Raw genomic sequence first — 14,742 nt, forward strand, 5'->3', positions numbered from 1 at the left:
TTTTCAGTCACAAACTGATATATGCAAAAATGTAACTTATTTTTCTATAGTCAAATATAATTTCTATCATTAAGCTCCCATTTCTGCTCAGTAGCAGAAAACTGATATCAAGTTGCTTTCAGGTAAATTTCTTCCTATTCAGGCACTTCTCAGTCAATTCAGGTTGATAATGCAGCCATATTCAGATTTTTTAAATTGCTCTCAGATTTTATTCTCTCTCCCCCTTTTCCCCATATTGATTCAAATCTCTAGGAAACTTAAACAACCACTGTTACAAAAGCAATAATAGAGAGAAAAAGAGAACTTCCATTCAATAGTTTCTTTATGGTTAGGTCCTAAGCTGCCCTCTGCCAGATGTATCTTGTCTCATGTTGTCTTCATATATGTCTGCTTCATGTTGACACCCACTGAGGTGACTAGTCATTTGGTCAAGGATTTGGGTTGACAGTCTCTGTTCCTGCTAACTTTACTGAAGTATCCAAAGTCCTACCTCAGGTTGTAGGTCCAGTATGGTTACTTAGAATCTTTCTGGTTCACATCCTCAGGATTTTCATATTTTTTCAGTCTTTCCTCAGCCCTTCTCTACCTTTCCCATGGGCACTGGGAAGGTTAACCTATTCTGCTAGCCCATCCTGAAGCCCTAAAAGGCTTTGAGTTGCCAACAGACACTTATTTTGTCCCTAACAAACCTCCAAGCATCTCTTCTCCAGAATTTCTGCACTATTGTATCCAAGAGACATATCGCTTATCAACTGCCTATCACCAGAACTCAGGGCTGGACAGATAAAACTCAGTTACACACCACTCCTGCTCATATTTGTCCATCCCCCTTCTCATGTCCGTTATCCCCATGGGGTGATGCAAACAATGCCACAAACTCAATAAATGCCCTCTCTCTTTTCTACTCCTTTTGCTGATTAGAAGATGTTTAATTGACTTTATTCTAAGAATTGGGTAAGATAAAGAAATTGGATTTTCCATATTTATTCCTACTTTCAATTTTCTGTTGCCTTATACCGAGGGAGTACCTTATGAACTTTAACACAAAGAATATGGTATCTTTGGTACCTCCACTGGACAGTTCAAAATTGGAAATGTTATCAGCCACTAAACTAAGAGGGTGAGAGAGAGAGCACAACATACACCAAAATTATACTTCACTGATCAGTCTATCACATCTAGGACTTTTGATGTCAAAAAGTAAAATAATAAATTGAAATGCAGTGGCAACTTCAGACTGGATCAAGCCTTGAGTATGAGTTCTAAGACTCTGGAACAGAAATTCCATTAATTCACTATCCATTCACTCATTTATCTATTAATTTTAAAATATTCATTGAACACCAATAAGTTTCACATACTAAAATATATTAGCAAGGGATGTTCCTGTTCTTATTGAATTAACAGTATGATGGGGAAAATACACAATAGACAATCAACAAATAATTCCTAACAGTTATAAGTGCAATGAAGGAATTAGGATACTGGGATTAAAAATTCTGGAGGTGGGGGATACTTTAGATTAGTGGTTAGGGTGATAAGAATTTTTTTTTTCTCTTACAGTTTTTAATCAAGTCTGGACTTTCCAACTAAATAGTGCCTGAGAAGGCTGTCTGTTTACTGACTTACTGAGCTAGAAATACAACTAACGACAATAGGCTCTACAGGCCTTCCTCCTCCTGAAATGGAGCTTTAAAATACTTGAAAACAAGCAGTGCTCCAGACTCCTGTTTTGTACTGCTTTTGTGAGAGTTTAATTGCATTTGAATGCATATGAATGTCAATTGGAACCAGGCTAAATATGTCCTCTTGGAGAGACAGCATTTGGTCTTTCTTTCAAGTTCTTTTGTTTGCTTGAATTGGCTTTGTACTTTAACAGATGTTTTTAGAGGAAATGAAGAAATAAGCTTTTATAATGCTTAAAATTAAATGAGAAACAATACTCTTCTCTTCACCTACCCCCAAAACATGCAACCCTGCAAAACTGGCAACCTACCTTACACAGCAGAATATCTTCACTTTTAAAGAGTACCCCTTACTAAAATGAAAAATATTTTGGTGTACCTGGAGTTCATTATATATTGTTCATTCTTTGGGGAAATACATAATTGAATGTGTAAGTGATTATCCTTTTAGCCTTGGGGAAGGATAGTGTTTCCTAGATTCATCAAATTTCCTACCTTTAATTAAAAATAAAGTAAAATTGCCTTAGGAATATGAAAGCATAGATCTTCAGGGCCAAGACTACCCCTCCAACCTTCTGCTGTACCACACAAGCAAACTTCTTGTGCAAAGTCAAAGAACCCCTCTCCATGGAGAAACATTCTCTCCATGTTTCTGCCACCTTTTCTTATATGATATTGTTCCCTTAACTGGGCTCTTTTCTCTTACCCAGATCCAGCAATTAGCATTACTTGTGTGCTACCCTTGCTCCTAGAACATGATTGTAAGGTCCTTACTAGAAGATAATAGAATACAAAGAGAATCAGCTTTGAAACCAAACCTATGCTAATTCTCACTCTATAACTTTCTACATATATTATCTTGGACCAGTCAATTAACCTCCCCTAACCTCAGTGTTCTATTCTGTAAAATTAGGATGATCTACATAGAACTACTTTGTGACTATTACCTTATATAATACTTTGAAGTCTCTGGTACTTGATTGTTACTGGAGAAAAAAAAATGTCACTCCCTTTGAACATGGAGGCTAAGGACTTCTGGCTTCTGGTCCAGCATGTAAAGAGTTTGGATATCATTATTCCTATCCTCACAGTAAGAAAAACCTGAACATACAGACAATCAACAACTCTTCTTGAGTAGTCAGAGAACTGAAGTCACCGGGTAAACTCCCAATAACTGGGAGACAGACAAGTGGTTACAGAGAATCTCAGCTTACCTGGAGCAGAAGTCCAGGTGCAGAAGCCTGCAGCTGAAGCCAGCATCATGGGAGCCCTTTACATTGTAATTGATAATTTGCTGGAGGTTCAGGGTGAACTAGCATGAGAGTTCAAACTCTGAGAGGGCCCATTTTTTAGGGGAGTCCCACTTTGGATTTTTACTACCAGTACCCCTATGGGGTTCTCACTGTGAAGAGTGGAGAAAAATCCCTCCTATATCTAGTAGGGAAAGAGAAGAAGTAGCTATGCTAAAATATGCTGCGCACTCTGTGTACTCTTTCACAAGGTCTACACCCAAGAAAACTATTTTACCAGAATTTAAACAACTGGGATTTTACCAGAGCCTAACCAACCTAGAGAATAGAAATACCCAACTCCAGCCCTCTTTATACTTTGACATGGGAGAAAGGAAATATCCAACTCAGGGTCACTGAAAGACTGAGATCTAACTACAGGACAATAGAATGCTTACTCTCCTGTATAGTAAAAGTGGATCATAGCTAAAAAAACTATAAGCCTCAGACCTTATTTAAGGAAGGGACACCCAAACACAACCAGAGAAACAAAAACAAAGACACTAGGGATATTTTAGCCTCTGACACCACAATTACAGCAAATAGTTAACTCAGCCTAGCTCCTAGCCAGAGAAACATAAAACCTCACATTAAAGACCTATCTACTTCATTACTTTATCCAATACATTGTATTTGGTTTTTAACAACAACAACAAACAAAAATTATAAGTCACACTACTGACAAATATCAGCCTAAAGAGACAGAGTGAGTATCAGACCAGACTCAAATATATCAGAGATGTTGGAATTATCCCGCTTGGAATTTAAAACAACATGATTAATATGCTATGGGCTATAATGGAAAAAGTGAGCAGCAAACAAGAACAATGTATAATGTAAGCAAAGTGGAAACACTAAGAAAGAATAAAAGGAAATGCTAGAAATCAAAACACTGTAACAGAAATAGGAAAGCTTTTGATGGACTGATTAGTAGACTATACACAGTGAAAGAAAAAATTTAGGGAGCTTGAAAATATGTCAATAGAAATTACCCATACTGAAATGCAAAGAGAAAACAGAATTAAAAAGAAAGAATAGAACATTTGTATAATGTGAATATCACAGAGGGAGGGAAAGAGGGCGGGAAGGAGGGAGGGAGGGAGGGAGGGAGACAGAGAGAGAGAGAGGGAGAGAGAGAGAGAGAGAGAGGGAGAGGAAAGAAAGAAAGAAAGAAAGAAAGAAGGAAGGAAGGAAGGAAGGAAGGAAGGAAGGAAGGAAGGAAGGAAGGAAGGAAGGAAAGAAAGAAAGAAAGAAGGAAAGAAAGAAAGAAAATAGAAAAAGTATTTGAAGTAATAATAGCTGAGAATTTTCAAAAATCAATAACAGATACCATATCACAGATTCAGGGAGCTCAGAGAACACCAAGCAGGATAAATAATAACAATTAAAAAGTCTACATATAAACATATTGAGACTGCATAAAATCAAAGATAGAGTCTTGAAAGAAGACAGAGGAGGAATAAATCACTTTGTCTGTAGAGGAATATGGATAAGAATTACACATGACTCCTCCAGAAGCCATGAAGAAGAAGAAAATAGAGTGAAATATTTAAAGTACTGAAAGAAAAAAACCACCAATCTAGAATTCTTTACCCTGTGAAATTATCCTTCAGAAGTGAAGGAGAAATACTTTCTAAGACACACATAAAATTGAGAAAATGTGTCACCAGTACAAGTGTCCTGCCAAAAGAGTTAAAACAAGTTCTTCAGAAGAGAAAGAAAATAATGCAGGTCAGAAATTCACATATAGATTTAGAAGAAGAAGAAGAAGAAAAGTAAGGAGGATGAGGAGGAGTACGAAGAGGAGGAAGGGAAATAAAGGTAAAATAAAATACTTTATTTTTCTTATTTTTAAATTTTCTAACAGTTAACGACTTGTTCAAAATACTAATGACAACAAATTATCTGATGATTATAGCTTATACACAAGTTATTTGAGTGACAACAATGTTATAAGGGGTGTGAGGAAATGACTGAGAACATTGTTATAATGTATTGCACTACCTGTGAAACAGTGTAGTCTTATTTGAAAGTGAATTTGAAAAATGGATGTCATATCATCTACTCCTCAATAGGTGATTCAGTTTGGACCCTTTTAGCTTAAGTCAAAGTGGATAAACACTGGCTCTCATAAATAGGAGTCCAGAAATAGGGCTGGAATGGCTTCATGTATAGCTTTATGTTTGATTAAAATGATGCCTTTATATGAATTTCTTTGTATCTGTCAGAAAGGCTCTGCTCTTCTCTGTAAGTTTCATTTTCAGAAAGATCTCGTGTGTGTGTGTGTAAGATCACTGCATGGGCTCTTGGCCCCTCACTACTTCAAGTCACCAAAGAGGAGAGAATGTCCTACCAAACACTAAAGATCCAGGATGATTTATCAGGCGTAGGTCACAGTTCCATAGCTGAATATATCACACAAATCAAGGGAACACCATGTGTCGATAATGTTATTCATGAGCTACACAACTAGATCTAGGAGCTCTGTGAATTCTACCAGAAGCACAGTATTGAGAATAAAGGAAATGGTGGCATGTAGGACAATTTTTCAAACAATGGGACACAACAGTTTGTGCACCACGAAAGCACTTGTGTGAGTCTAAGGGTCCAAGTATTCTTTTTGTTTTTGTTTTTACTTTTAGTAGATGAAATAGAAGAGGAAGTATGGAATAGATAAATGTGAAGAGGAGAGAAGAGAAAGTGAGGAGAGGGGAGAAGAGGGGAGGAGAAGAAAGGGAAAAGAAAGCAAGGGCAGGGAAGGGAAGAGAAAGGAAGGGATGGCAAGGGGAGAGAAGAGAAATATCAGAGGACATCAAGGGTAATAAAGTAAATATTAATTTATAAAATTTTTATTTCATGTTAAACAGAATTTATGGGGGTGCAGTGTTAACTACATTCTTATGATAGGTTATATTTTAAAAAATTGAAAATAAGTGTCCTAGTGGAAGATTAAAATATGATTATCAAAGAAGGTATGGATGGTTAGCAAATAAAAAAAACTATATAAATACACTATATCAGGAAAGATTATATAGTGAGTACTCAACTGATATTTAATGAATATTTTTAGACCTAATATTTTGATTGATATCCCTCTTGTCATCGAACTGAGTTTAATCACATCCTCTAAAAGGCAATAGTTTACACCTCTATGGCTTAGAATTTCTAAAGAAGTCATCATAGGATTTCAGTTAAGTGTTTAAATGACCCAGGTTATTGAGTGCCCTAAGCTGAGCTGCCATAATGAGGTATTCCAAAACCAGGTGACTTTGGCAACTGCAGAGACAAATAGGAGAGAGAGGAAACCTATGAAATAAACACAGCTTGACTTTGATGCCACCTCTCCCTACAAACTACCCATTCTCCTTCCTCTAGTAATCCACTGTCCGCATTAACCCAAACCAGGCACTTCAACCCACGTTTTACATTCCCCATCTATTTTCATAACAGATGTCTGTAGAAAGAACACTGATTCAAAAGCAGGGTGAATTACTCTGATGGAAGGTACAAGAAAGATGAAAGAAGAGTGGAAGGAAGGGAAGGAGGGAGGGAGGGAGGGAGGGAGGGAGGGTGGGAGAGAGGGGAGGAGAGGGGACAGGAAGGGGAAGAAGAAAAGAAGAAAGGGAAGGAAGAAGAAAGGGACAGAATAATTTGAGTTTTTCCAGATCATGCGTACCTAGAATAAGAAAATGAACTTTGGAAGAAGTTAATCTGACATTAAGGACACAGCTGGAATTTTCACATTACATAAAAACCCAGGCATACAGCCCCAAAGAAAAATCATAAAAGCCAACATTGGCCACAATAGTCTCATAAAATGTAGTAATGATGTAGCCATAGAAAAAGTAAACCTGATGACAACATGCCTTTTAATTGTAAAGTCACTAGTAAACATTGGAGATTCTCTCTCTCTCTCTCTCTCTCTCTCTCTCTCTCTCTCTCTCTCTCTTCTGTGTGTGTGTGTGTGTGTGTGTGTGTGTGTGTGAGAGAGAGAGAGAGAGAGAGAGAGAGACCAAAAATAACCACACAATTCTTAAATATATTATAGAAAATGAACAGCACCATATAACTAGGTTATGAAAGATCACTCTTTGGTGCCCCACACCCAGCAAAGAATACAGTGATTGGAATCCTGGTGCAACTTTGTGGATAAACTGAGGCAAAATTACCTCTATAAATTATCTTTATCTACATCATAATCTCCTGTATTCATATTGTACTCGATGAATTTTATTTCATTTGATTGTATAAAGTCAGAGAATGTCAGAGTTGGAAGGGATCCTAGGTAACTCCTGTCAAAACCCTGCCATCTTATTGATAAGAAAACTGAGGCCTAGAGAAGTTAATCAACTTGGTCAATAGTATCAAGATAATTAATGTTCGAGCCAGAATCAGAATTAGGTGTGACACAACGACCAATGTCTGTCCATTACTCCTTTTCTGTAGAAAAAGGCAAAGCAGTTGGCAGTGTTCACGGACTGAGCTGATTTCTTCAAAGAGAAGACGCTGAAACGTGACTTGAGATTGGTCTAGTGGACAGTTATGGTCCAGCGGAAGTAGCAACAACAACAACAACAACAAAAGTTCTACAAACCTATTACCAGCAAGACAATTTTGAACAGTTTTGATCAATGTATTGAATTTCACAGGAACTGACCAGACAATTATGAGTGTAGCTTTCATTGGGACTGAAACACCTATCAGTAATTCAGGAGTCTGTCCTCCAGTGAAATAAAAACAAGGAATCCGGTCACTCACCAGGTGCCAAAATGACTTTCCTTACCTTTTAAATGCATTTAGTTTCGAGGCTCAGTAAATAAAATGATAATCCTCAAAAGCACTAAATTTTTAAACAAAGCCAAAAAAATTGCATACTTCATTCAATTTAGAGAAAACTGTATCCACATAATGTTTATCTTTCATCATGAAATACATACCAGAAAGTGATTTTGTCTGGTTTGTGATTTCAAGATTTATAATCTTAGAATCCTGCATACTTAGTCTGACACCGTGAATATGGCATATGCAATATTTAGGAAAAGCACAAACTTCCAGGAAATAAGTCCTGGGAATGTCATGTATAGCACGATGAGTATAGTTAACAATATCATATTGTATATTTGAAAGTTGCTAAGAGAGAATAGATCTTGAAAGTTCTCATGACAAGAAAAAATAAATTTGTAACTATGTGTGGTGATAGCTGTTAACTAAATGCATTAAATACTGTGGTGATCATTTCACAGTGCATACATATATCCAATAATTAGCTGTACACCTAAAACTAACATTGTGTTATATGTCAATTAGATCCCAATAAAAACAAAAAGAGGCATAAGACTGCATTACTGAAGGGTCCTTGCCCTTCAAGAGACATGAGATATTCACAAGGTAGAGAAACAAAGAGACACTAATACCAAACACATACCAAGCAAAGCTCCACAGATTTTATCAAAGTGACCCCACCTGATGAAAATGGCAAAGTCTAACCAGAGGCTTAATATGTATCAGCCAGAATAATTTGTTAAGAAACACATATGGTCCTTTGGAAAAAGATGCGGGCATCAAAAATTCAAAGAATTGTCACTGAAAGTATTCTTTTTCTTCCGATTTTTTTCTCCTTTTCAAGTTGGAAACCCAATCGTATTAAATATTTAGGGATGACATTTCTTCTAGACATTCAAGAGGCTACATTTTGTGAACACAATGAAAAAGAATAATTCTTAGCAATATAGTTGGTCATTTTTTGGTCTCTGTTGGTGGTGTTAAAATTATTCAAGGCACAATAACTTTTTGCTGAATGTCTCTCTTCATATCTGGGAAGTCTTTCAAACACTAAATGCACATCTCAACTCTCACAGAGCAGCACAGTAAGCTTCCTCTGAAAAACTCAGTCATCATTATTCCTTCTTCTTGCTACAGTGAGACCCTGTCAAATACACCTCAGAGAACTCCAATGACATGATCCTTTTTTCATTGGTTGTTTATGGTTTGAAAACTTCAGGCATAATCCCAACCCAGAGAGGTATTTGCTTCTATTTTTGTTTGAGAAACAGAGTCAAACACATTCCAATAGCCTCATTAGAAATCATGGGCCTTTTGTCCCTGAGTCTGCATGCTGTTTAAACTAATATGACAGGCATGGGTGCGCCACAGGTATTCACTCACCCCTGAGAGTTCACTAAGCTTCTAGCGTGTGGCAGCTCCACTCTAGGTATTTTGTAGGCAACATACAAATATAAGGCATGACTTTGTCCCCTCTGTGGCTTAGAGTAGAACTCAAAATGTACAAGGTAAGTATACTATTGATATACAATAGCTCATTATTCTCATATTGACTGGGCATTACAAGCAGTGAATGCTACCAACATTCAAAATAAGGATATCCAGATATAAAAACCAGGTGTTAGGGGCAAGAATGAGAGGAGATTTAAGCTGTATCTTTAAAGTTAAAAGTTCTATCTCTCCTCCGGATTCGTTATAGGACTTACAGAGTGGACCTGCTTATAATCTACACACCCAGAGCTGTACCTACCTTCCCTGAACACATAGTCATATATACCTCCAGGCTTATACTGAATATTACATATGTATTTGTAGACGGTAAGTCAAATAAATTATAAAATTCCTCCAGTTCTGCTGTGTTTCATTGCTATCTCAGACCTTACCAACCCCCAAATGTTTGGACAACTCCACTCAGATAGGATTAGGTGATTTCCACATATTAATCTCTAAACAAATGTCTTCCACTACAACAAATATTTATTATTGAACTCCTACATATGTGACATGCATCAATATATGAAACATGTCTCCTTACTCAGAAAACTTACTCAAAGAGAAAACAGATAGCATCACTGTGATATGCTATGCTAGAGGTATGAATGTAATGTTAAGGAGGCACAGAAGAGGGTCACACAGTCCAGTGCAGTAAGAGGAATAAAGTTGGATGGATAAGATAGTAGGAAGGAAGAGGTTTCAGGGGGAAGGAAAAGCACGAGTAAAGTCACCCTGTGTACTAAAAGAATAAGTAAACAATGAGTGAATGATGCATGAAAGAATGAACAGAACTTTGAAAGGGAAGGATAATCCATAAGGAGAAAATAATATGAGAACCAGTATCATGGAGACAAATTTAATCAGATTAGAAATCTTAGGTAGAGGAGGTTTGGGGAAAAAAATGCAGACAACTTGATTGGGGAAAATTGGGTAAGGCTCTCTGATTAAAGCCTGTTTCAGAAAGAGTGCTGATTCCTTCTTATTCTTGACCAATACCGCCACTGTAATATCAGGGCTGGGAAGCCTGAAACTGACCAAGCTCTATCAAGGCCAAATCTGTTAACCTATAGGGTATTTAGAACAGTGGAAGAATACTGAGAAGAAGGTATGACAGCCCTCAAATCAAGAAATGTCATCAACCTAGGTGTTGATGTACACATGAGGGTACCACTCTTCTACACACACACACACACACACACACATTTATCCTAGAGCAGTGATGAACTAAGGGATTCTACTCTAGAGGAAATTATACTAATGCCAGAAGATATTGAGAATTTGGCCTCCATCTAACATTTTATATGAGGCCAAGAGTGTGGAGATTTCAGATCTGTGCGGCAGCCACCAGAGACATCCAAGTAGACTCTAGATCCCACCTAGTTAGGACTTCATTAAAATGAATTAGACCTCCAGGGATAACGTGGTTAGCAATTTGCCGTGGAAACTCCAATGCAGTTGATTGACTAGATTGTGCAGTGGCCAGATCAGATTATTTTTGGAGTCTAGCTACTAGGGTTTGGATCCTCTTATCAGCTATGATTTGGGGCCTTGTTGCCTAACCAATGTGAGCTACTTTTTACTCATCTAATGAAGGTTATCAATTGTTATTAAATAATAAACTTAAAAAATTCTATAAACCCTCAGCCAGTGGTTGTCCTCTAAATATTCCTTTCCCCCTCTCTGGCATCTCTTAAATCACCCTGTTATTGTTGCCTAGTTTTCTCTCATGCCACACTTTGATTTTTCCGTTGCTCCATTTCCTCTGCCCACTTTTTACATGTTTGTATAATCTGGGGCTGTAACCTCATCTCTTCAGTCTTCAGGAGGAATCTCGTCGTCTTTGATGGCTTTACTACAACTTAGGAGAAAGTGTTTTTTATTCCCTTATTGCGAAGCTTAGCTTCCTTTAACTCCAGACTCATGCAGCTGACGGCCTACAGTACATCAGCATAATCATAACTGACAGAGAGCTGAGTAGAGTTTAGACTTAGTCCCACTCTTCTTCCAGGTGTCACTGGACCAGGTAAGCAATTAGGAGCAAAAGCTAGCTGACTGGCGCCAGGTTCACTTGTCACATTTGGTATACATAGTGGACTGAAAGGCAAACAAAGAATCGTGAAACTCAAAAAATCCTGGAAGAGGAGATAAGAAAATCTGCACATCAGTGAGGGTAATAACTGCAATGGATGGAAGCACTTCAAATATACTTAAATGCATGAAAATCCATCTTTATATTTATTTTCTTAAACTTCCTGATCATCTTGGAAAGATGCTCAGGAATCTAATAAAAACAGGTAAATAAAGGGAAAGAATCAGGTATTTTGCCTGCCTTTCCCAAAAGGAATATACCCCAAGGTAAACAATTAGTTAATGAAGTAAAATTTCTCTTTCTAGGAAATATTCTAGTTATTGAATAAAGAAAGAATGAGAGAATTAGACATCACTATGTCCTGTATAATGTACCATAATGAAATAATGAACTCAGATGCTGATAATCAATGGCTTCTAACATCACAGAAAAAAAGACAAGCAGATATGATTAGCCCCTAATAAAAACAAACAATTTTCTATGTGCAGTGTTCTTTCTCAAAGGTCATTACCTAAAACTGATCACCTCTCTAAGTCTAACTTCAACTTATGAGAAATGAAAGGAACAGAGGAATGTAATCAATACTTGTAGTAAATGTAACAGGAGATATAATCTGGTTTCTTCAATAAATAAATATCAAGGGGAAGAAGTTATGGATGGAGAGGAAACTTAAAACAGATCTATGAGATATATCAACCAAAGTCACAGTATGTTCTTTATTTGGCATCTGGTTGTATCTTTAGTTTTAGTTTTAAAGATAGTTTTAAAGATATCTTTAGTTTTAAAGATAGACGATAGACATTTGAGAAAATTTTAACACTAACTGTGAATCTGCTAATATTAAGGAATTATTGTTTATATGTGTGATAATGGTTTGAGGTTTTTCTTTTTTAAAAACAAGATTTATTTTCTTTTTTATTATTTTGTTTCCTTTTTATTAGTTTCAGGTGTACAAAACAACAGTGATTAAACGTATTGACATATTTACAAATGAAATGATATGATGTCTTGGATTTGTTTCAAATGAATCAGGGGGAGAGAAAAAAGTGATATATAGATGAAACAAAACTAGCTCCGAATAGTTAATTATTGAAGCTAGCAATGTGTATATAGAGTTTTTTAAACTAGTCTCCCTCCACTTACATATGTTTGCAATTTTTCCTAAGAAGAAATCTCAGAATTTCTGAGAGTTGACTGAAGTAAGGTTTTAATGCATCAGACACTTATTATAGAATCGCCATTAGGGTAGGAATCAGTTCTAGGGTGTGAGTATCCCCGACATCAAAGACGGCTGACGGTAAGTGGGTACCATAGGCACAGAGTACAATATGGAGCTATTGGTGCACAATTGATCATTAAAGAGGAAGGAAGGATGTTGCCAAGGAGTAATTGAGAGTTCTCTCAGCCCTTCATATCAATTACACTAGTAAACATCCTTGTAGCATAAGAGTTACCTCGGACACTAATTAAATTCTAGGACCCCATACAGATCTAATTGGGAAAGGTCTGGGAAGTTAGAGGTTTAACTAGTTCTCCAGATGTTCACCATCACAGTTTGGGAATCAAAGTTTTTCGTTTTACAGTACAATACCATAGTCAATTGGGAATACCCTGTAAGCAGTTGGAGGTTGGTGGAATAGAATTAGATGAACAAAGAATGATACAGATTTAAAAGTCATTTTCAAAAATAGATTTTCAAAAATAACTCAATAGTCACTCTCCTAAAGTAGAAAAAGGACACAAACTACAGCAGCAAAAGGACACTATTGGCAATTTTGTGTGCCAATCACTCACCATTCTTGCACGTAATATCCCAACTGATTGAGAACTGCACACACAGACAAATAGGGCTAAAGTGTCAGTTGTTTTCATGGTAACAAATGGAAGAATGTTATTTGGACCTGATGTCAAAATGGCGATTCCTACTCTTTCCCTAGCAGGATTGAAGTTATGCACCCCAGGTAACGGACTCACCTGATATACGTGTCTGTTCATCTGAGCCTTCAAGAGGTTGTCTGGCCTAATATTTTACCACAGAAAAGGTCTGGATTAAATCACACGCCCTTCTAATTGATCAAGGAGTTAGGGGCCTGTTTCTTGTTTTCTGGCATCGTGAGTCTACTTGGTCCAATTGATGTCAGGGTCTCCTCCAAAAAGAGTAAGGAATGAGAAGAGACCAGAAATGTTCCTTTTAAATGAATCGCTGTACTCATAGGACAACGCAGGACTTAAAGATTAACATTATTTGCTGCTGGACCTATTTGCACGAGTCTCTCTATCCTTCTTTGATATTTATTCAAAGTTTCCATGAAATGAGGTAGCAAGCTCTAGGCATAATGGAGAACAGAAATGAGTTTTCCAGGTTTACTTTGGTTCCTTTCTATGACTAAAGAGAGACACATTTATTTATTGAAAAAAAATATCAATTGAAAAGTTTAGTTTTCCATCTTGTGTTCATTGAGATAATATATGTTATGTGTTTGAAGTGTGTTGCTGTCGTTGAATCAAATCTGTTAAGGATATAGCATTTTTGATAGAGTGTTTTAAGGGAATTAGTTTGCATCACTAAACCTAAAAATTGTAATATTTATTATAACTTTAAATGGTTGAATCTGCCCTGTTGAATCTTGATAAAATACAGACATGGGTGTGGGTCCTATATGTTCAACATCCTTTGTTTTACTAGCAATCAACAGAAAGTGTCGAGGTTTAGAATTCAATGCAGTTTAAATCTGAGCTCTACCATTTACAGCCTGTGATGCCTTAAGCTGATTGGCCTCTCTTAGACTCAGGTTCTTTATCTGTAAAATAGGTATAACATGTAGTTCCCTTGGCTATAAAAGAAGGATGATAATATCACATCCTTCAAAATGTTGTTGGAAGAATTAATGGAATCACATTAGTAAAGTGTTTCTCTTAAAATCCAATTAAAACATAATGCTCATATAGTGTTTTAGCATTTTAAAATGCTCTTAAATATGTTGTCTTTTAATTTTAACTATTTTTTTATAAATATCATGACTAAAACAGGACAGATATTTGTACTTACATTTTACAATCATGGAGGCCAACATTCAGTGAGTCACTTATTGTGTTCGTTTTCTATGGCTGTATAATGATATTGCCACAAACATAGCAGCTATAAACAACTCACATTTGTTTTCTTGCAGTTTTTGTGGGCCTGGGTCTGGACATAGCGTGTCTGTGCCCTCTGCTTGGGGTGTGTCATGGCTACAGTAAAGATATCATCCAGGGTTATAGCCTCATCTGAGGTTCACCTGGGACAGAGCTCACTTTCAAGTTCACTCGGGCTTTGGAAGAATTCAGTTCCTTGTTGTTTCAGGACTGAGAGTTTCAGTGCCCTACTGGCTTTTGTTGGAAGTCCTCTCAGCTCCTAGAGGTC

The sequence above is a fragment of the Rhinolophus hipposideros genome (genome assembly GCF_964194185.1).
Source record: "Rhinolophus hipposideros genome assembly, chromosome: 12".
Lineage (NCBI taxonomy): Eukaryota > Metazoa > Chordata > Mammalia > Chiroptera > Rhinolophidae > Rhinolophus > Rhinolophus hipposideros.